The 23,962-nt window shown below is 50.7% G+C and overlaps 1 protein-coding gene across 1 annotated transcript in view; it reads right to left on the bottom strand.

Moving 5' to 3' along the window:
• The window catches only part of SMARCD3 (SWI/SNF related, matrix associated, actin dependent regulator of chromatin, subfamily d, member 3), a 240,921-nt gene extending 216,959 nt beyond the window's left edge, over nt 1–23,962 (bottom strand). Inside the window, exons 1-2 of the mRNA XM_039524742.1 lie at nt 23,884–23,962; nt 17,468–17,663 (exon numbers count right to left, since the gene is read on the bottom strand). The gene's annotated coding sequence lies outside the window, so the exon portion shown is untranslated. The remainder of the gene's footprint in view (nt 1–17,467; nt 17,664–23,883) is intronic.

The raw sequence follows: 23,962 nt of genomic DNA on the forward strand, positions 1-23,962 counted from the left end.
CACTTGGCACTGGCTGCTCTTGTTTGGATCCTGACAATGTAATTGAATGGAATTCTTTTTCATTTGACTGTTTCTCTTCAGCTCCCACCTGTACTTATCAACTTCCATTCTCTCCTCCTTCCTAGGATATAAGGAATCGCCATTAACTGATCCTCCACAAGGGAGGTCTCTGTCTGAACCACATGCTCCTTCACACCTGTCGGCTTTCCCCCAGCCCTTAGTTTAAAAACTCCTCTCTAACTTTTAACAGCAATCTGGTTCCATTTTAGTTTAGGTGGAGCCCATCCTTCCTGTATAGGTTCCTCCTTTCCCAAAAGGTTCCTCAGTTCCTAATAAATCTAGCCCCCTCCTCCCTACACTATTGCGTCATCCATGCATTGAGACCCTACAGTTCTACCTGTCTAACTGGCCCTGTGCATGGAACTTGAAGCATTTCAGATAATGCTACGATGGAGGTCCTGCACTTCAAGCGCTTACCTAGCAGCCTAAATTTGGCCTCCAAGGCCTCTCTCCTAGCTTTCTGTATGTCACTGGTAACTATATGTACCACGACCACCAGCTCCTCCCCGGCACTGCACATAAGCCTGTCCAGATGTCTCAAGAGATCGGCAGCCTTAGCCCCTGACAGGCAATTCACCATGCGGGTCTCCCAGTCCTAACGAACCCAGCTATCGATATTTCTAATGATCGATTCAGCTGCTACTATTACCTGTCTCTTCCTAATAACTGGGATTCCCTCCTCCAGAGAAATATCCTCAGTGCGAGTTTACTCCTGGGAGAATTCTGCATCAAGAAATTAAAAATTCTGTGCCAAAAAAATTAAAAATTCTGCCACCAATATTTTAAAATTCTGCAAAATTCTGCATATTTTATTTGTCAAAATAACACAATTGTCATAGGTCTCACCCCCACTTGTAACTGTTGGGCTCCAATGTGGGGACCTGACTTGGTTTCCCTCTAAACTAAAATCCTAGTTTAGATCTAGTAAGCTGCCACCACTCAATCAGATATGTGGATTGAGACACAGTCCTTCCCCAAATCCTAGGGGATTCCAAGAGCCCCAAATCCATGGAGTTCTTACACCCAGGAGAAATAAACCATTCCCCCTGCTTCCTCCCCCCTCCCTTTTCCTAGGAGAGCTACCGGGATCTAACTACAGAGGGATACCTCCCTGTAGCGAGTCGGTGTGGCTCCCCTCCGGTCCAGCAGGGGGAGCTCCTTGCCAGACGCCCAAGTGGGCTGAGACACCACTTCCTGTCCCCGCCCCCCGGAAGTCAAGGGGCGGGACAGGAAGTATAAAAGGAAGACGCCAGAGCTCAGTCAGGAGCCAGCAGCCGCCGGGAGCAGACGTGCCGGCGGGAGCTCCTGACCGGGAGCCGTCTACGAACCAAGGCAGCTGTCCAGACTGGCCTCCGCTTCCCCGCGCCCACTACGAGGAGGAGGAGCCGCCCGAGCCGCCCCGTGACAGGTACTGGGACCACCCGCCGGACCGCCCCTGCGCCCCCCCCGAAGAGGAGCCGCCGGGGCTTCCCCGGCCCTGCTTCCCGGAGGAACCGCCGGAGCAGGCCTGGCCGGACTTTCCGGAGGCACTACCAGACCTCCCCCCAAGCCCAGACCCGGAGGAGCCGAGGACCTTTGGCTGGCCCGAACCGGATACAAGTGTGCAGGTAGGCCCCGAGGGGGATATGGAGTGTAGCCCGGGGATAGCCGACCCTGGTCAGGCTACGGACAGTGAGGTACCCATGTCGGTGTGTTTCGGTCTGGACCCCACCGACCAGCGGCCGTGAGAGCCGCTAATAGGGCCCCGGGCTGGAACACAGTGGAGTGGGCGGGCCTGTGTTCCCCCTGCCACCCCATTCACGGGTGGCAGTCTCCCCCTCACCCCAGCGCTCAGGCTTAAGCCTACCTGAACTACTGCTCAGCCCTGCCTAAGGGTCTGAGCCCTCTGTTTGTTGTTGCCCCGCCCTGAACTAGGGCCTGGGCTTATAAACTGAACTGCTGCTCCGCCCTGCCTAAGGGTCTGAGCCCTCTGCGTGTTGCTGCCCAGCCCCTGCTCCAGAGGCCTGGGCTCATATTGACTTTGTTGCTGCCCAGCCCCTGCTCCAGAGGCCTGGGCCTATATTGACTTTGTTGCTGCCCAGCCCCTGCTCCAGAGGCCTGGGCCTATATTGACTTTGTTGCTGCCCAGCCCCTGCTCCAGAGGCCTGGGCCTATATTGACTTTGTTGCTGCCCAGCCCCTGCTCCAGAGGCCTGGGCCTATATTGACTCTGCTGTAGCCCAGCCCCTGCTCCAGAGGCCTGGGCCTATATTGACTCTGCTGTAGCCCAGCCCCTGCTCCAGAGGCCTGGGCCTATATTGACTCTGCTGTAGCCCAGCCCCTGCTCCAGAGGCCTGGGCTCATATTGACTTTGTTGCTGCCCAGCCCCTGCTCCAGAGGCCTGGGCCTATATTGACTTTGTTGCTGCCCAGCCCCTGCTCCAGAGGCCTGGGCCTATATTGACTTTATTGCTGCCCAGCCCCTGCTCCAGAGGCCTGGGCTCTATTGACTTTGTTGCTGCCCAGCCCCTGTTCCAGAGGCCTGGGCCTATATTGACTTTGTTGCTGCCCAGCCCCTGCTCCAGAGGCCTGGGCCTATATTGACTTTGTTGCTGCCCAGCCCCTGCTCCAGAGGCCTGGGCCTATATTGACTTTGTTGCTGCCCAGCCCCTGCTCCAGAGGCCTGGGCCTATATTGACTTTGTTGCTGCCCAGCCCCTGCTCCTGAGGCCTGGGCCTATATTGACTCTGCTGTAGCCCCGCCCCTGCTCCAGAGGCCGGGGCTTACATTGCCCATGCGATTGTCCAGCCCCTGCTAGAAGGGTCTGGGCCCAAGGACGGCTGTCCTGCTGCCTGCCCTGATCGAGGGTCGGGGCGTATACTTATTGACTGTGTGCCTTGAGGTCAGCCCCCGCCTGAGGGTCTGAACCCCTGCGACCTTCGCGAGACTGATTGCCGCCCGGCCCCTGCTCTGGGGGGCCCGAGGCGTAGGGTTGAGCCCCGACTCGCCAGATTACACTCCCCCTTCTCCTTCCCTGAGAATCCACCCAAGGAAAGACCAAACAAGTCCTTAATAGAAAAGAATTTATTAAAAAATAAAAAGAAAGTAACTTGTCTCTGTAATCCAAGATAGAACAATACAGGGTCTAAACTTATTAATCTCTGGAGAGAATTCCCCCTCCCCCCTTTCTCAGTAAAAGCAATATCAGCAAACAGAAATAAAGAATTTCCTTTAGCAATCACACAATTGCAAATGTAGAAAACAACTCAAAAGACTAATTCGCCTTTCTAATTAATACTCACTATTAATTAGTAGAAACTATTCCAGGAGAACTTGGAGACATGACTGTTCTTTCTTAAATCCAAAAAAGCACTCTGAGCAAAACAGGGAACACAGACAAAGGCTTCCCTCCACAGAGATTTGAAAATAATCTGTTCCTTGATTGGTCCTCTGGTCAGGTGGTCATCAGGTACTGCATGTTAACCCTTTACAGGTAAAAGAGACCTTAACCCTGATTTGTTTATTTATGACACGCCCCCCAAATCGCAGACAGTGGGAACCACTGGCGGTGATTTTCTTCTAGACCTTTAAAATAAACAGATTAACAAAACACATGCACTATTACATATACTACTAAGTATGTAAACAACAAGGTATTTGACATTGAAGAACAGTTTTTATGCATTTGACCGGACATACTTGGCAACATCCTTGCCCATTCCCTCCCAGTGGAAGGACTTCCCCAACCTGTCCTTGGTTATGTTTACCCCAGAATGACCACTGGGATGTCGTGGCCCAAGCTTAAGAGCTTGTACCGGTACTTAGTTGGAACTACCAACTGTTTTTGAGGATGCTGGCCTTTCTGGTGTCCACCAGAAAGAATCTTGTTATATAAAAGTTCTTGTTTTACAACAAACTGGGATTGATCCACCATGTCATAGGTCTCACCCCCACCTGGAACTGTTGGGCTCCAATGTGGGGACCTGACTTGGTTTCCCTCTAAACTAAAATCCTAGTTTAGATCTAGTAAGCTGCCACCACTCAATCAGATATGTGGATTGAGACACAGTCCTTCCCCAAATCCTAGGGGATTCCAAGAGCCCCAAATCCATGGAGTTCTTACACCCAGGAGAAATAAACCATTCCCCCTGCTTTCTCCCCCCTCCCTTTTCCTAGGAGAGCTACCGGGATCTAACTACAGAGGGATACCTCCCCCTTCTCCTTCCCTGAGAATCCACCCAAGGAAAGACCAAACAAGTCCTTAATAGAAAAGAATTTATTAAAAAATAAAAAGAAAGTAACTTGTCTCTGTAATCCAAGATAGAACAATACAGGGTCTAAACTTATTAATCTCTGGAGAGAATTCCCCCTCCCCCCTTTCTCAGTAAAAGCAATATCAGCAAACAGAAATAAAGAATTTCCTTTAGCAAACACACAATTGCAAATGTAGAAAACAACTCAAAAGACTAATTCGCCTTTCTAATTAATACTCACTATTAATTAGTAGAAACTATTCCAGGAGAACTTGGAGACATGACTGTTCTTTCTTAAATCCAAAAAAGCACTCTGAGCAAAACAGGGAACACAGACAAAGGCTTCCCTCCACAGAGATTTGAAAATAATCTGTTCCTTGATTGGTCCTCTGGTCAGGTGGTCATCAGGTACTGCATGTTAACCCTTTACAGGTAAAAGAGACCTTAACCCTGATTTGTTTATTTATGACAACAATATAATCACACCAGTTTCAATTATTTTAATAGAATCATAGAATATCAGGGTTGGAAGGGACCTCAGGAGGTCATCTAGTCCAACTCCCTGCTCAAAGCAGGACCAATCCCCAACTAAATCATCCCAGCCAGGGCTTTGTCAAGCCTGACCTTAAAAACCTCTAAGGAAGGAGATTCCACCACCTCCCTAGGTAACCCATTCCAGTGCTTCGCCACCCTCCTAGTGAAAAAGTTTTTCGTAATATTCAACCTAAACCTCTGCCACTGCAACTTGACCCCATTACTCCTTGTTCTGTCATCATCTACCACTGAGAACAGTCTAGATCCATCCTCTTTGGAACCCCCTTTCAGGTAGTTGAAAGCAGCTATCAAATCCCCCCTCCTCCTTCTCTTCTGCAGACTAAACAATCCCAGTTCCCTCAGCCTCTCCTCCTAAGTCATGTGCTCCAGCCCCCTAATCATTTTTGTTGCCCTCCACTGGACTCTTTCCAATTTTTCCACATCCTTCTTGTAGTGTAGGGCCCAAAACTGGACACAGTACTCCAGATGAGGCCTCACCAACGTCGAATAGAGGGGAATGGTCATGTCCCTCGATCTGCTGGCAATGCCCCTACTTATACAGCCCAAAATGCTGTTAGCTTCTTGGCAACAAGGGCACACTGTCGGCTCATATCCAGCTTCTCATCCACTGTAACCCCTAGGTCCTTTTCTGAAGAACTGCTGCCTAGCCACTCGGTCCCTAGTCTGTAGCAGTGAATGGGATTCTTCCATCTTAAGTGCAGGACTCTGCACTTGTCCTTGTTGAACCTCATCAGGTTTCTTTTGGCCCAGTCCTCTAATTTGTCTAGGTCCCTCTGTATCCTATCCCTACCCTCCAGAGTATCTACCACTCCTCCCAGTTTAGTGTCATCTGCAGACTTGCTGAGGGTGCAGCCCACGCCATCCTCCAGATCATTAATGAAGATATTGAACAAAACCAGCCCCAGGACCAATCCTTGGGACCGGCTGCCAACTAGACATGGAGCCACTGATCACTACCCATTGAGCCCGACGATCTAGCCAGCTTTCTATCCACCATACAGTCCATTCATCCAGCCCATACTTCTTCAACTTGCCGGCAAGAATACTGTGGGAGACTGTATCAAAAGCTTTGCTAAAGTCAAAGAATAACACTGCTTTCCCCTCATCCACAGACCCATTTGTATGCAGGGGTGTATGCAGTTCTGGTCACCCCGTCTCTGAAAATATTCAACAGAGCTACAGCATTCAGAAAAGAATCAAAATAGGATTAGAAGTTGGAGAGACTTCTGTCTGAGGAGGGATTGAAAAGATTGGGATTGTTTAAATTAGAAAGGAGATAAATAAGAGGGGGTAGAAGAATACAAGATAATGAAAGGGATAAAGAAGGAGGGATAGCTCAGTGGTTTGAGCATTTGCCTGCTAAACCCAGGGTTGTGAGCTCAATCCTTGAGGGGGCCACTTAGGGATCTGGGGCAAAAATCGGTCCTGCTAGTGAAGGCAGGGGGCTGGACTTGATGACCTTTCAAGGTCCCTTCCAGTTCTAGGAGATTGGTATATCTCCAATTATTACCTTATTACCTTTATCAAGCATTTCTATTTACTCTCTTATAACAGAGGAACAAGGTGATAGCCAATGAAATTAAAAAGACAGCCCACTCAGAAGTGATAAAAGGACTTTAAAAAACACTGCACGATTAGCCATCTGCTCTCCGAACTCCTCTACAATCACATCATCATCCTGCAGACAGTACAAAGTGCTGGTGTTAATATCACCTGCCTTGTCCTTTGTTTTGACTGCACCGTGCCCTTTTTCAATCCCGCCACCAGCTTCTCCTTTCTCCACCACTTCAGAATAGAAAAAAACATGCTCATCTCCCAGATCTACTCACTGCTCTCTAGGTCTAGTTTTGCTCACTGTGAGCTTCAGATCTGGGAAATGTATTCCACTTTGCTTTTCTACTGTATTATCAAACTGTCTCATTAGCTGGGATGTAATGTGTGCACAGAAACATTTCTTCCTTCTAACAGAGAAAAGGACGCCACTGAACTACAAATTCCCTGCTTATCCCTCAGGTGCTTCCCTGACTCTCAACCTAGCAGAGGTATCACCTTCCTTACAGAAGCTGCAACCAGGCATGTCTACACAACAGTAATGAGGTCTGAGATTGCTGCATATGTAGCCACCCCCATATTAGCTTTAATCTAGCTTGCACAGGTACCAAAAACAGTGAAGCCGCAGTAGCATGGTCTAGCCACCGAGTACATAACCTGACTACATAGAATATCAGGGTTGGAAGGGACCTCAGGAGGTATCTAGTCCAACCCCCTGCTCAAAGCAGGACCAATCCCCAAATTTTTTTTTTAACCCCAGTTCCCTAAATGGCCCCCTCAAGGATTGAACTCACAACCCTGGGTTTAGCAGGCCAATGCTCAAACCACTGAGCTATCCCTCCCCCGACATAATTGGGCAGCTAGCCCATGCTGCCACAGCTTCACTACTATTGGTATCTGAGCTAGCTAAATCCAAACTATCTTGGGTATGTCTACACGAGCCGCAATTGCACCTCTGATTTCAGCAGATGGACAGACCCTCACTCATTGAAGCAGAAGCTCCTGAGATGGGAATGTACTGCAACACTAATTTCTTACAGATAAAGCCAAGTGCAGCACCACAATTCACTTCTCCCTGTCACTGGCAGGGTCTGAGCATTTGAGGTATGTCCACACTGCAATTAAACACCCACGGCTGGCCTGTGTCAGGTGACTCGGGCTCTGGGATTGTTTAATTGCAGTGCAGATGTTTGAGCTGACGGGGAGGATCCCAGAGCTTGGGGTCCAGACTGAGCCCGAACATCTACACTACAGTGAAATAGCCCCATGGCCCAAGTCAGCTGACAAGCCAGCCTTAGGTGTTTAATTGCACCACAGACATACCCAGAGCGTACAAAGTCCTTAGATTCAGGCAGGTCAAACAAAGAGCTTGGGCTGTCAGCTTCCACACAGAGGTTTCCCATTGGAGTGCTTCTCACAAGTCTGTTCCCATGGAAATACAGCACCTTTCCCGTTGCCGAGGAGATGCTGTCATTGCTTTCTAAGGCCAGGGAACAATGTCCTGAGAACATTTCAGGGTATTGAGGACCTCAGAGTGCCTAAAGCCTGGAAGGGATTTTGCATAACAGATCAAAGCCCCATAACTATACAGGCAGGATACCCTCATCCCCATTCCTGTTCTTCAGATCCAATTTTGGGCAGTTTACTAAACATGCCAGATTATTCCCTACAGCTATTTTTGATATCTAAATTTAAAGAGAGAGAGACTTAATTTAAAAAACACGTCTGAAAATCTTTCCTGCTACTGTCCTGGTATTGTCTTCCATTCCCTCTCCAACTAACCAAAATTGTAGAAAATTTGGCATTAGCCTGCATTTTGTGTAGAGCTGGTTGGTTGGCCAGGTGTCCCCTACCCTAGGCAGAGCCAGTTAGCAAATCAGTCACTCACTCTCTTGTGCAGTAACAGAGGGAAAATATTTTTTTTAAATAGGATGGAAAAGCCACAAAAAGTGGTGGTGGTGGTGGGTGTGTGTGTGTGTGGGGGGGGTGTTGCATATTTCCCAACCACAAGTCTTGTTCCTTCATGCTTTTCATGTCACAGCTTATCCCTGAACCATGGAGACCTCGGGGGTGGGAATGGAGCAGGCACATTGGTGCCTGAGGGTCAGTGGCTGTGGTTACTGAGCAATCTTAGTAGCTCACTAGATCACCTATTTCCTGGCCTGTTTCAGGAACTGAGGAGGTTACCAGTATATCTGACCAGTCCAGAAGCTCCCAGGGATGCTGTTTATCTGTAAATGAGGATTTTCAAACTAGAAGGGACCATTATGATTATCTAATCAGACATGCTGCATAACACAGGCCAAACATCCTTACCCAGTAGTTTCTGCATCAAGCCCATAACTTCAGTTTAAGATATAGCATCTCATTTAGAAAGAGATCCAGACTTGATATACAAATTTCAAGTAATGGAGAATCTACCACATCCTTCAGTAAACTGTTCCATTAATTACCATTCCGGTAAAGAATGCATACCTTATTTCTAATCCAAATTTGTCTAACTTCAGCATCCGCCCATTGGAGCTCATTCTGCCTTTTTCTGTTGGATTCAAGGCCATCTATTATCAAAATCTCTTCCCTATGGATACTTACAGAATGTGACCAATTCACTGTCAACCTTCTCTTGGATAAACTAAATAGATTGAACTTCTTTAGTCTCTCACTATTAAGATTGGTTTTCCAGACCTTAAATCATCCTTGTTGCTATTTTCTGAACCCTTTCTAATTTTTCAATATCCTTTTTGAAGTGCGGACACCAGAACTGGATGCACTATTCAGTAATGGTCTCACTAATGCCATATACAGAGGTATTATTACAAACCTTGCTTATACATCAAAGGATTGCATTTGCCCTCTTAGTGACAGCATGACACTGGGAGCTCAGGTTAGTTGATTATCTACCATGACACCTAAATTCTTCTGTTGCTGCACTGCAGGACACAGCACGCCATCCTGTAAGTGTGATATTCATTCTTTGTTTCTAAATGTATGATGTTGTAGATTGCTGTATTAAAATGCACAGTGTTCAAATGGCACATTTTGCCAAACAATCCAGACTGATCTGTATAACTGACCTATCCCCACCATTATTTGCCACTCCACCACCTGCATATTTTGTTGGCAGTGATTTTATATTTTCTTCCCATCCCAGTTTGGAGAAGAGCATCGGTCCAGAATAGGGAACTGTTTCTTGTGTTCCCTATATCCACACCCAGTCTGAAATTAGGTCCAGAGTGTGAATGGCAATGTGGCAAGGTCAAGAGACAACCTGTAGGAAAGAGAGAGTAGATGGAGATCTCATACTATTGCATCAATAACAGGGGACTGGATGTGACAATCCAGGAGGCCCCTTCCAGTCCCATGTTCCTATCAGAGGTGGTATTAGCATGGATGTTGAAGATACTTAGTGTGTGACGAAGTCGGTATTCACCCATGAAAGCTTATACTCCAATACATTTATTAATCTAGAACAGGGGTAGGCAACCTATGGCACGCGTGCCGAAGACGGCACGCAAGCTGATTTTCAGTGGCACTCACACTGCCCGGATCCTGGCCACCAGTCTGGGGGGGATCTGCATTTTAATTTAATTTTAAATGAAACTTCTTAAAAAATTTTAAAACCTTATTTACTTTACATACAACAATAGTTTAGTTATATATTATAGACTTATTGAAAGAGACCTTCTAAAAATGTTAAAATATATTACTGGCACGCGAAACCTTAAATTAGAATGAATAAATGAAGACTCGGCACACCAATTCTGAAAGGTTGGCAACCTCTGGTCTAGAAGGTGCTGCAGGACTCTGATACTTAGGGCAGTAAATCCTGAACCACCATGTCACACCACATCCCTCTCATCTCCTCCAAGAGATTGGTCTTGAACGTCTCTCAGGTCTCACAGGGCTCTGGAGGTGTGTAGATTAGCAGGATGCACATCTGGGATTTTTGGTAATTTACAGAGGACTTCCTCAAGATGCTCCAGACAAGACTGAAATGATGCTGGTTCTAAAGGAGAAATGCTTCAAAGAACTGGCCAAGATGACTCCACCTTCAACTGATGACATATAGCCCCCAATCATCAAAATGATATGAAGCATCATGGTTGTGTTTGATTTCATAGATTCCAAGGCCAAAAGAGATCAATGTGGTCATCTAGTCTGACCTCCAGTATAACACTTCCTACCAAACTTCAGCGTCAACTCTAGGCTTCACTTTTTAAAAATGTGAGATTTATACACAAATGAATAAGAGGACCTCTATCCATGGCCCTTGACATCTATCCGTGGCAAAAGTGAGGATCAATGTTGTGATAACAGGATGGATAGACAGGGCAGGGCTAAGTTATGAAAGGCCTTGAAGGTAAGGACAGGAAGTTTATATCTGATACATTGGAGGAGGAGCTAGCGGACGGACTAAAAAGAAGGGTGACATAATCAAAGCGACAGGCCAGGAAGATCATAGAATCTCAGGGTTGGAAGGGACCTCAGGAGGTCATCTAGTCCAACCCCCTGCTCAAAGCAGGACCAATCCCCAACTAAATCATCCCAGCCAGGGCTTTGTCAAGCCTGACCTTAAAAACCCCTAAGGAAGGAGATTCCACCACCTCCCTAGGTAACCCATTCCAGTGCTTCACCACCCTACTAGTGAAAAAGTTTTTCCTAATGTCCAACCTAAACCTCCCCCTCTGCAACTTGAGACCATTACTCCTTGTTCTGTCATCTTCTACCACTGAGAACAGTCTAGATCCATCCTCTTTGGAACCCCCTTTCAGGTAGTTGAAAGCAGCTATCAAATCCCCCCTCATTCTTCTCTTCTGCAGGCTAAACAATCTCAGTTCCCTCAGCCTCTCCTCGTAAGTCATGTGCTCCAGCCCCCTAATCATTTTTGTTGCCCTCCGCTGGACTCTCCAATTTATCCACATCCTTCTTGAAGTGTGGGGCCCAAAACTGGACACAGTCTCCAGATGAGGCCTCACCAGTGCTGAATAGAGGGGAATGATCACATCCCTCGATCTGCTGGAAATGCCCCTACTTATACAACCCAAAATGCCATTAGCCTTCTTGGCAACAAGGGCACACTGACTCATATTCAACTTTTCGTCCACAGTAACCCCTAGGTCCCTTTCTGCAGAACTGCTGCCCAGCCATTCGGTCCCTAGTCTATAGCAGTGCGAAGATGATCTTCGCAGAACTATAGTAACTCCTCACTTAACGTTGTAGTTCTGTTCCTGAAAAATGCGACTTTATGGAAATGATCTTAAGTGAATCCAATTTCCCCATAAGAATTAATGTAAATGGGGGGGTTAGATTCCAGGGAAAAAATTTTCACCAGAGAAAAGACATTATATACAGTATAAGTTTTAAACAATTTTAAACAAACAGTGTAACATTGTACACACCAATGAATGATTGTGAAGCTTGGTTGAGGTGATGGAGTAAGAGGGTGGAATATTTCCCAGGGAATGCCTTGCTGCTAAATGATGAACTAGCACTCAGCTGAGCCCTCAAGGGTTAATATGCTGTTGTCACACTTTACAAGGCAGCATGGACTGAGGCAGGAGGGAGGAAACACAATAGATGCATGGCAGTAGCTGCAAACACTTCCCCGCAAAAACTGAACATGATAATGAGGCCACGCTATCCAGCTGGAGCACACCACTCCCTCCTCCTGACAGCACATGCAAGGCTGCACAGGTGCTGACTTTCCAAAGTGCTGAGGGTGCAGGCATGTGTGTGTGTGAGAGAGAGAGAGAGAGAGAGAGAGAGAGAGAGTGCGAGACAGACAGACAGACATGCATTGACCCTTTCGGTATGCTGACCACACTTCAAGTACATTGCCCTTTTAAGCAGATCAGCCAGTTCAGACAGGAAGCAACAGCTTCCAGGCAGCTCCCGCCATTCTGTCCCCCCAGCCCTGTCCCCCCTCCTCCACTTTGTGGATAGGGGGTACAGAACAGGAGGGGTGGCAGGAGCAGGGGGGCATCCTGATATCAGCACCCCCTCCCCCCAAAGCAGGAAGCTCCCAGGAGCAGCTCTACGGCAGAGGGCAGGGCAGGAGCAGGACAGCAGTGGGGGAAGGGACAGCTGAACAACTGCTGGGCAGCTATGGAACCACATATCTTACAGGGAATTTAGGGGAGCTGATGGAGGGGGCTCACTGCCCCCGCCCCAGGTTCTAATCCCCACAAGGAGGGGCTGCTCTTCCAGTGAATCCTGCAAACAGTGGACAAAGCAGGCAGCTGCCAAACAACATTATAAGGGAGCATTGCACAACTTTAAATGAGCTTGTTCTATAATAGATCAGCAATGTAACAATGTTAAGTGAGGAGTTACAAATCTATTTAGTATTCAGTAAGGGGCAAGGTTGACAGTTGTCAAGGCCAGAGAGGTCATAGTATGAAATGACCTTCTTCTGCCACCACTCTGACCACATCACCCAATTTCCTGAATCCCTTCATTAGTACTGTCATTGCACACTGTCATTTATACTTAGAACTGCCTCACACTTCTTATCCAACAAGCATCCTTGATCTCTTCCTTGAAACTCAAGGGACACTTATCCACTATATAAAGTGCTAGTCCTGTTTCCCTGTGTTAAGTTGCTAAATACCAAACATACTTGCCCACAGCATACTGTGCTGGAAGCAGTTAATTAACCCATCTGAGGACATTTTTGAGCAATACACATTGTGAGATGAGAACATCTAGTAGTCACTATATATGGCATGAATACATTCTGGTGAATGTAATACAAATACGTGTTAGTATGAGCTACACAGACATGTATGTCTATTTTAGTTATTTACATTTGTCTAAAAGTAATTAACTATGCAGGATTATGGCACCGCTACACAACTTAAATACATACAAAGAGAGCTATCCATAAAAGATTTTGAATCCTTCCCATCTCAAAATATGAGCCCTTCCAGAAAACCCTAGGAAAAGAGTTGAGTCTTACAACATGCCCTTAACGTTATAACTAAGACCCTACTTCATTTGCAATACTGTGGAAGTTGCAGATCCCACAACATTAGGCTTCCACCGCTATTTGGATTTTAATTGGCTTACTTTGCACAGTCTGTAATTTTGCATACATTTTGAGTATGCAATTAGTACTGCACTAACATACGATCCCTGTAAAATTTTAAAAGCAAAAGTGACTGGACTCGATTTCTACAGCAGTTATGTTTTCTAAATTTTATATTGTATCTGTCATTTGTTTTTAAATGAATGTAATATAGTTGCAGCAAAATGTCTGGTTATCAAAAAAATTAGAGGCATAACATAATACTTGAGTGTTTATATCGTTCCAGCAAATTTTTCTTAAACAAATAGGTCTACTCTGGCTTTTCCAAATTACCGCTATTAATAAAGGTACATTATTACTTTTCCGTGATTTTCCATGTCTTGTCTGCAACTCAGCCGCAATTATTTGAAGATCATCCCACGATTCAAGTAGGGTCTTAGTTATAATGGTCCAAGCTTTGCTGGACAGGGTTTGGGAAATTAGCCAGGTCCAGAGTCAGAGGGTCCCTTAAAAAAAAATACCCTGCCTCCAGCCAGAGGTGAAAGTAAACCGGTACGGCGTACCGACAAAAGCCAAAACGTCGTGCCGGACCACACCGGCTTCCATGGCGGGAATTTAAAGGGCTCTGGGCTCCCTGTCAGGCCAGGATTTAAAGGGCTCAGAGCTTCTGCGGCTGCGGGGAGCCCAGAGCCCTTTAAATCCCCCCCCCGCATCTCCGGCAACCATGCTGGGGCCAATTCCCCCCCGCAGCTCCGGCAGCCGCACTGGGGCTGAGATTTAAAGGGCTCAGAGCTCCCACGGCTGCAGGGACCCAAAGCCCTTTAAATCCCCCCCACACAGCTCCGGCAGCCGCGCTGGGGATGGGATTTAAAGGGCTCAGAGCTTCCGCGGCTGCGGGGAGCCCAGAGCCCTTTAAATTCCCCCCCGCAGCTCAGCGCCCGGGCTGGGGCCGGGATTTAAAGGGCTCGGAGATTCCGTGGCTGCCCCAGCCAGGGTTTAAAGGGCTCAGGGCTCCGCAGCAGCCAGAGCCCCGAGCCCTTTAATTTGCCCTGGAGCTCCCAGCCACCTCTGCAGCTGGGAGCCCTGGGTTGATTTAAAGGCCCTGGGGCTCCCAGTCACAGCCAGTGCCCCAGGGCCTTTAAATCTTGAAAGGCCCCGCCTCTTCCAGTTGAGGCCATGTGTCATAGGTCTCACCCCCACTTAGAGCTGTTGGGTTCCAAAATGGGGACCTGCATGGACTCCCCTAAACTAAAATCCTAGTTTAGATCTGGTAAAAGCTGCCACCACCCAATAATGTACGTGTATTGGGACACAGTCCTTCCCCAAAATCTTTGGGGATCCCAAGAGCCCCAAATCCATAGAGTTCTTACACCTAGGAGAAATAAACCATTCCCCCCTGCTTCCTCTCCCCTCCCTTTTCCTATGAGAGATACCGGGATCCAACTACAGAGGGATGCCGTCCTCCTCCCTCCTCCCCTTTCCCTGAGAATTCACACAAGGAAAGATCAACCAAGTCCTTAACAGAAAAGATTTATTAAAGAATAAAAAGAAAGTAACTGTCTCTGTAATACCAAGATGGAACAATACACAGGGTCTAAACTTATCAATCTCTGGAGAGAATCCCCCCTCCTTTCTTTCTCAGTAAAAGCAATAACAGTACAGAATTAAAGAAATTCTATAGCAAAACACAGAATTGCAAATACAGAAATAAAAGTATAGGAATACTAGTTCCTTGCTAATACTCACTAGCTTGAATGGAAGAATTTATTGCAGAAACCTGGGAGGACTTGATTAAGATGTCTGGACTCCCTTAACTCCCAAGAGAGACTCTCTAAAAACAAAAGATACAGGAAAAAAAAACTTCCCTCCACAGGGATTTGAAAATCTCTTGTCCCTGATTGGTCCTCTGGTCAGGTGTTCACAGGTAGTGCTTGTTAACCCTTTACAGGTAGAAAAAAACCTTAACCCTTAACTAACTGTTTATGACACCATGCCTCTTCCAGATGAGGCCACGCCCCCTCAGGACTCTGGCAGTACCGGTAAGTTACTTTCACCCCTGCCTCCAGCTCTCTTCTGTTTAAAGCATCAGGCTGTTACCTTGAGATCTCTCACTGAACACCACTATAGCAACTTCACATTGGGAAAGAGGCAGGTCCCAAAACTTTTAGAGCTTTGTAGGTCAAAACCAACACCTTAAATTCCATCCCAAACTCAGACTCTCGAACACCAACACAATATGCTCTCTGTATGAAACAAATTGGCAGACAAACTCATTCAGCAGTAACTTCAGCTGCCAGATGACCTTAAGGTGTAAACCAATGTAGAGCACACTGCAATTGTCTAATATTGAGGTGACTACGACAGGGACAACTGTAATGATGTCTCAGAATTGGAAAGCAAATGTTGCACCCTCCTTGCCAAGCGCAGATGGGAAAAAGCAATTTGGCTACAGCTGCTACTGGGGCATCCAGCGGCTGCCTAAGACCTAACACAGTCCCTAAATGGCAAACAAGAGTGATAAATGGCAGGTGCACTCCTTCGACCAAGCAGGCTGATAATCACTACCATTCTTTCCCATTGCTTCCCCCAACATTCCAGCATTACCTTGTTCTTATCCGAGTCAAGCCTCTGCCAGCCAGCTTTCATCCATGCCACAATCTTTGCCAGATATTGAGCAAGAGTCCTTCATGAGGAGTCTATAAGTCAAGACTGTATGCCTTTCTAAAAGGCACGCTCTTGGGCTGGACGCAGGAATTCACTAGGTGTAATTCTCTGACCTGTCTTATGCAGTAGGTCAGACTAGATGATAATAATGGTCCCTTCTGGCTTTAAAAATCCATGAAGTGGTTCAGCTACACCAACTGGACTGGAAAAGATGAGGTATTAAGTTTTCAGTCATCAAGATCCAGTAACTGGAAGCAGAAGTTAGACAAATTCAAACTAGAAATAAGGAACAAATTTTTACCAGTGAGGGTAATTAACCATCAGAACAACTTACCTGGGCCACAGTGTATTCTCCATCACTTGGAATCTATAAAGCAAGACTGGGTGTCTTTCACTCAACGACACACTCTAGCTCAACCAGAAGTGATGAACTTGATGCAGGAATCACTAGGAGAGATTCTCTGGCCAGTGTTGCACAGGCAGCCAAATTGGCTGATCATAATGATATAATCATAAGCTATAAAATTGTTACCTTCACTAGGGTAACACTGTGTTCTTCCACTACTCTTATTACCAATGACCTCTGAAGCGAACTTTGCAAGTCGCAAAGTTCCAACCCGGAACTGATCCAACCCGGAAAAGAGAAAACCAGTTAGAGAAACTGTAAAGAAGTGACCGAGCAACAGGAGGCTGTATGGCTCATCTGGAAATGCTCCAGTGGAAGTGACAAGAGGCAGAGGAATTGATACTAAAGATGAAAGAATTGAACTGGAGATTCCAGTATGTTGGTGTAAATGTAGAGTTAACCAATGGATAACCATGGAGGCCAGGAAGGGAGGAATAGCAAGCAGAGGAGAATTTACTGTGTGATGCTACATGAAGGAAATGAGAACTCAAAAAAATGTTGGTTTAGGTATGGTGCAAAGATAAGCATGACACCTATGCAAGTCAGTGACAGCCTGGCAAGCATCAATCACCCTTAGTCAATGGAGGAAGAGTTACTGTAAATGAACACCTTAAGCTCCTCCTCTTCCCTTCTCCCCCACAACAGGGGTTCATTTGCTCTCTCAGCAGCTGCCTCTCCTTCTCCAAGCCAATCTCCCTGCTTTGCCCATGTCAGTTTCCTCTCTACCAGCCATGATGGGAAATCAACTCCTCCATTCCAGCTTATCTACCCCAGTATATTTGGATCTTAACTAACCAGATCACCAGCTAAGATATCCAGTACTGAAGGGGCACCTCGGTCTAGGACTGACTCCAGGCAACAGTCCTAACATGCCCAAGATCTCCAACCCCAGTCATTTTCCCTACCTCCCATGCAAACCATATACATTCTCCTTCCCACTAGGAACAATCCACTTTCCAAAGGGTTAAACCTACCTGTACCAGACTAGGTGGATGATGAAGGCCTTGAGTCACATGTGCTTGGAACAATGCGAAACAAGAAGCTTATCCAACTGTGCAGTGGGAGGTGGCTGGTTGGTTATGTCATGATGAATTAGCAGGGAAGGTTCTGATCTAACTGAAGCAGGAACTGCTGTAATGCAGCAAACCCAGGACACATTCGAATCCAGCTCTGAAAGGAGAAGGTAGGCAGTGAGTGGGAGGGAAGAGATGAACACAACACATCAGTGTGAACTTGCTGGGTCAGCACTGACCTGAGACGTACCTTTGCAACCTGTGAAAAGAAAAAGATAGAGAGGCTATCAGCCCCAGATGTTGAAGAAAGAGTGGAGAGTGTTTACTACTCTGAAACGTTTACTGATATTGCTGTTCCAGGTTATATTCCCACCGTTGGGCACAGCTAGACTGCAGCTATTGGGAAAGTGAGCTAGTTCAGGAGCTGTAACAGTGTCAGTTTGCTGGTGTATAAAGAAAGGCTACAAAAGACAGACAGCAGAGTATGATATTTTAGCAGAGACACTGTTACCTCACCTGTACCAGGACATGGAAGGTGCGGAACTAGCCGTGCTAAGGCAAGTGAGGAGATGTAAATTCAGATGTATAAGGAGGGTAGGGTAATATCCAAATATCCAGGGGTAGGTAGGCTGGAATGGAGCTGTTGATCCAGTTGTTTCTAGGGCTCATGGGCAACATGAGTGGGTGCAGAGTCATCTCTGCCAGGCCAAGTCCAAAGCAGATCCTGCCATTCCTGGGGAAGGGGAAGCAGATCCAGCTCTGTCTATGGAAAAGAGGATGTCAATACAGCTGCTCCTTGGGAAGAGTGTGATGATCAAGCTATGCCTGTGGAGGAGGGGTGGCACATAACAAACTCTGCAAGCCAGGGAATAAGGGGAGGCCGTATCACAGCAAGTGGAGAGAGGAAAACACAGCTGTGCTCATAGGGATGTACAGGGAGGATAGTTTAATACCCAGCTGTTGTTGAGGCGAGCAGGGCGCTCGCTGCTGATCCAGATGTTCCAAGAGCAGATGGACCAAGAGGAGAGGATGTTCATGTAGCAGTACTAAGTCAGATGAGCAGAGCAGTGGTGTTCAGCCTGCTCTGTCATGGCAAAGGGGCAGCACCAACTCTGCCAGGGCTGAAGAGCAGGGCATGGGTCCAGATCCAGCAGCGCAAAAACAAGGCATGGGCAAACAGGCAGAAATGGAGGTGGACAGGTGGAAAATGAACAGCACCAAAGCAGACAGTGCAAGAGACCAAGGTATGTACCATTCAGTGAGCAGTGCCATTCTGAAATAAGTGAGCAGCAATATCAGGTCAGAGGCACAATGTGCCAAAGCAGCTGCTGAGCAGAGCCAAGCAGGGGAAAGTGGACAGGGGGTATGGGACAGTGTGGGCAGATGGACTTGTTAACAGTGCCCAGCAGGAGGGCCAGGAATAATTAGGAGGAGCTGGGCAGTACCACATAGTGGACTGTGGCATGAACTGAAGCAGGATCCTTTCATGGATTGAGAACTGGTTAAAAGACAGGGAACAAAGGGTAGGAATGAATGGTAAATTCTCAGAATGGAGAGGGGTAACTAGTGGTGTTCCCCAAGGGTCAGTCCTAGGACCAATCCTATTCAATTTATTCATAAATGATCTGGAGAAAGGGGTAAACAGTGAGGTGGCAAAGTTTGCAGATGATCCTAAACTGCTCAAGATAGTTAAGACCAAAGCAGACTGTGAAGAACTTCAAAAAGATCTCACAAAACTAAGTGATTGGGCAACAAAATGGCAAATGAAATTTAATGTGGATAAATGTAAAGTAATGCACGTTGGAAAAAATAACCCCAACTATACATACAATATGATGGGGGCTAATTTAGCTACAACAAGTCAGGAAAAAGATCTTGGAGTCATCGTGGATAGTTCTCTGAAGATGTCTACGCAGTGTGCAGAGGCGGTCAAAAAAGCAAACAGGATGTTAGGAATCATTAAAAAGGGGATAGAGAATAAGGTGGAGAATATATTATTGCCCTTATATAAATCCATGGTATGCCCACATCTCGAATACTGTGTACAGATGTGGTCTCCTCATCTCAAAAAAGATATACTAGCACTAGAAAAGGTTCAGAGAAGGGCAACTAAAATGATTAGGGGTTTGGAGAGGGTCCCATATGAGGAGAGATTAAAGAGGCTAGGACTCTTCATCTTGGAAAAGAGGAGACTAAGGGAGGATATGATAGAGGTATATAAAATCATGAGTGATGTGGAGAAAGTGGATAAGGAACAGTTATTTACTTATTCCCATAATACAAGAACTAGGGGTCACCAAATGAAATGAACAGGCAGCAGGTTTAAAACAAATAAAAGGAAGTTCTTCACGCAGCGCACAGTCAACTTGTGGAACTCCTTACCTGAGGAGGTTGTGAAGGCTAGGACTATAACAGTGTTTAAAAGAGAACTGGATAAATTCATGGAGGTTAAGTCCATAAATGGCTATTAGCCAGGATGGGTAAGGAATGGTGTCCCTAGCCTCTGTCAGAGGATGGAGATGGATGGCAGGAGAGAGATCACTTGATCATTGCCTATTAGGTTCACTCTCTCTGGGGCACCTAGCATTGGCCACTGTTGGTAGACAGATACTGGGCTAGATGGACCTTTGGTCTGACCCGGTACGGCCATTCTTATGTTTTTAGGAGGCAGGGCCATGCAAGGCCAGGTGAACAATGCCAAGGCAGAGATAAGTGAAAGTGCCAGGCCTGGAAGGCAGAGAGCAGGGCTTGTAAGGTGGAGGCATGTAGTGACAACCTGCAGACTGAAGGGCAGTGCCAGGCAAGGTGGGGGGGACGGGAGCCAAGGCAGAAAGAACAGGAAACAGTGCAAAGAGTGTCTTTTGGAAGGCAGGAGTGAGTGCCAGGCTGAGGGCACAGCAGAGATACAGTGCTGGATTGAGGGTAGGGCTAAGGGTCTCTCCCAAGGGAGGGGGCAGTGCCCAGCTTAAGGCAATACTAGGGGGGGATCTGACTGCTAGGGCCAGAGGGCAGTGCCAAGCTGAGAGCAATTCCAAGCAGGGAGTCTCTCCCCAAGTGAAGGGGGGGCAGTGCTGGACAGAGAGACGTGCAGGGGACGGAAATAGGGGGAAAGAGTCTCTCACCCCCAGGACAGGTGGGGGTAGTACCAGGTATGTCTCTCTTCCAGGGCAGATGGGAGCAGTACCACTGCCAGACTGAGCAGGGGCAGGAGAATTAATCTATCTCAAGGCAAAGATAGACCCAGCCCCCAGTGTATGTCTCACTGGCAGGGAATAGTGCCATGTAGGAGATGATATATCACAGAAACAGGGGTCTCTCCCAGAGGCGCTGCTGGGGCTGTGAGGAAGTGGTGTTGGATCTCTCCTAATACCAGGGGAGCAAGGATTGGGACTGGTCTCTCCTGGGCAAGGGGGCAGTTCAGTGTGGGGGGAGGTCAATCTTTCCTAGCAGGGGACAGTTCATTTGTCCCAGGAGGAGCCAGTAGGTAGCAGTTGGTTTCACCTGAGGGAAGTAGGACACAGTGCCTGGGGTTGTGGGGGGTTGGTCTCCCCCAGTAGGGGGCAGGGGAGGGGGCAGTACCCAGGACTGGATACAAGGGAAGGGGCTGGGGGGGCCATCCCCAGCCCCCCTCACCAGAGGAAGGGGCTGGGATGGTCTCCCTGGCAGGGGAATCAGCTGGAGAGTCAGTCTCCCTCGGCAGGGAGCAGAGGGAGGGGCTGGGGGTCGGTCTCCCCCTACCAGAGAAAGGGGTTGAGGGATCGGTATCACCCAGCAGGGGAAGGAGTTGGGGGGGGTCAGTCTCCCCTGTCAGGGTAAGGGGGCAATACCCAGGGTTAGGAGGTCAGTCTTCCCAACAGGGAGCAGAGGAAGGGACAGTACCCAGGGCTGGGGGCAAGGGAATGGGCTCGTGCGGGGGAGGGGGGGTCGGTCTCCCCCTGCCAGGGGAAGAGGGTGGAGGCGGGGCTGGTCTCCCCAGCAGGGGGCAGGGAAGGAGTTGGGTAGGCCTTTCTCCCCCAACAAGGGAGGGGACAGTACCCGGGGCTGGGGACAAGGGGAAGGAGCTGGGGCTCGGTGTCCCTTGTAGGGGGCTGGGGATTTGGTCTCCCCTTGCCAGGGGAGGGGGCAGTACCCGGGGCTGGGGGCAAGGGAAGGAGCCAGGCGGTCGGTCTCCCCCTGCCAGGGGAAGGGGCTGGGGGGTCAGTCTCCCCCGATGGGGCGCAGGGGAGGGGCAGCACCCGGGGCTGGGGGCCGGCCCCCCCGACGGGGAGCAGGGGAGGGGGCAGGGAAGCAGCTGGGGGTCGGTCCCCCCAACGGGGCACAGGGAGGCAGCACCGGGCCTGGGGGTCGCTCTCCCAACAGGGTGCAGGGAGGGCAGCACCGGGCCTGGGTCACCTCCCGACGGGGCGCAGGGGAGGGGCAGCACCCGGGGCTGGGGTCGCTCCCGACGGGCGCAGGAGAGGCAGCACCCGGGCTGGGGTCGCTCTCCCGGGGCGCAGGGGAGGCAGCACCCGGGGCTGGGGTCGCTCTCCCGACGGGACGCAGGGGAGGGCAGCACCGGGGCTGGGATCACTCCCGACGGCGCAGGGGAGGGGGCAAGGGAAGGAGTGGTGGGTTGGTCCCCCCGACAGGGCGCAGGGAGGGGCAGCACCCGGGGCTGGGGGTTGGTCCCCCCAATGGGGCACAGGGGAGGGGGCAGGGAAGCAGCTGGGGGTCGGTCCCCCCAACAGGGCGCAGGGAGGGGCAGCACCCGGGGCTGGGGGTCAGTCTCCCCCGACGGGGCGCAGGGGAGGGGGCAGGGAAGGAGCTGGGGGTCGGTCCCCCCGACGGGGCGCAGGGAGGGGCAGCACCCGGGGCTGGGGGGGGGGTCTCTCTCCCCCGACGGGGCGCAGGGGAGGGGGCAGGGAAGGAGCTGGGGGTCGGTCCCCCCGACGGGGCGCAGGGAGGGGCAGCACCCGGGGCTGGGGGGGGTCGCTCTCCCCCGACGGGGCGCAGGGGAGGGGACAAGGGAAGGAGCGGGGGGTCGGTCCCCCCGACGGGGCGCAGGGGAGGGGCAGCACCCGGGGCTGGGGGTGGCTCTCCCCCGACGGGGCGCAGAGGAGGGGCAGCACCCGGGGCTGGGGGTCGCTCCCCGGGGGCACAGGGAGGGGCAGCACCCGGGGCTGGGGTCGGTCCCACGGCGGGCGCAAGGAGGGGCAGCACCCGGGGCTGGGGGGGGGTCGGTCCCCCCGCCGGGGCGTAGGGAGGGGCAGCACCCGGGGCTGGGGTCGCGGTCCCGACGGGCGCAGAGGAGGGGCAGCACCGGGCTGGGTGGCTCTCGACGGGGCGCAGAGGAGGGGCAGCACCGGGGCTGGGGTGGCTCTCCCGACGGGCGCAGAGGAGGGCAGCACCCGGGGCTGGGGTCGGTCCCCGACGGGCGTAGGAGGGGCAGCACCCGGGCTGGGGTGGCTCTTCGACGGGCGCAGAGGAGGGGCAGCACCCGGGGCTGGGGGGGTCGCTCTCCCCCGACGGGGAGCAGGGAGGGGCAGCCCCCGGGGCGGGGGGTGGCTCTCCCCCGACGGGCGCAGGAGGGGCAGCACCGCGCAGGGGAGGGCAGCACCGGGGCTGGGGTGGGGAGGGGCAGGGAAGGAGCGGGGTCGGTCCCCCGACGGGCGCAGAGGAGGGCAGCACCCGGGCTGGGGTGGCTCTCGACGGGCGCAGAGGAGGGGCAGCACCCGGGCTGGGGTGGCTCTCCCCCGACGGGGCGCAGAGGAGGGGAAGCACCCGGGGCTGGGGGGGGTCGGTCCCCCCGACGGGGCGTAGGGAGGGGCAGCACCCGGGGCTGGGGGTGGCTCTTCCCCGACGGGGCGCAGAGGAGGGGCAGCACCCGGGGCTGGGGGTCGCTCCCCCCAACGGGGTGCAGGGGAGGAGCTGGGGGTCGGTCCCCCCGACGGGGCGCAGGGAGGGGCAGCACCCGGGGCTGGGGGTCGCTCCCCCCAACGGGGCGCAGAGGAGGGGCAGCACCCGGACCTGGGGGTCGGTCCCCCCGACGGGGCGCAGGGAGGCAGCACCCGGGGCTGGGGTCAGTCCCCCGACGGGGCGCAGGGGAGGGCGCAGGGGAGGAGCTGGGGGTCGGTCCCCCCAATGGGGCGCAGGGGCGGGGACAAGGGAAGGAGCGGGGGGTCGGTCCCCCCGACGGGGCGCAGAGGAGGGGCAGCACCCGGGGCTGGGGGTCGGTCCCCCCGACGGGGCGCAGGGGAGGGGGCAGGGAAGGAGCGGGGGGTCGGTCCCCCCGACGGGGCGCAGAGAAGGGGCAGCACCCGGGACAGGGGCTGGGGGCGGGGCCGGGCCAAGCTCCTCTCGCCGGGCGGGGGCAGCGGGACCCGCGGCGCCGCGCTCACCCTCATGTCCACGCTCCAGCCCGCCGGTCCCGGACTCTCCCGCTCGCGGGGCCGCGGCTCCGCTCCCGGCGCGTGCGGG

This window comes from Mauremys reevesii, linkage group 2, assembly GCF_016161935.1.
Source record: "Mauremys reevesii isolate NIE-2019 linkage group 2, ASM1616193v1, whole genome shotgun sequence".
NCBI classification, from domain to species: Eukaryota; Metazoa; Chordata; order Testudines; family Geoemydidae; genus Mauremys; species Mauremys reevesii.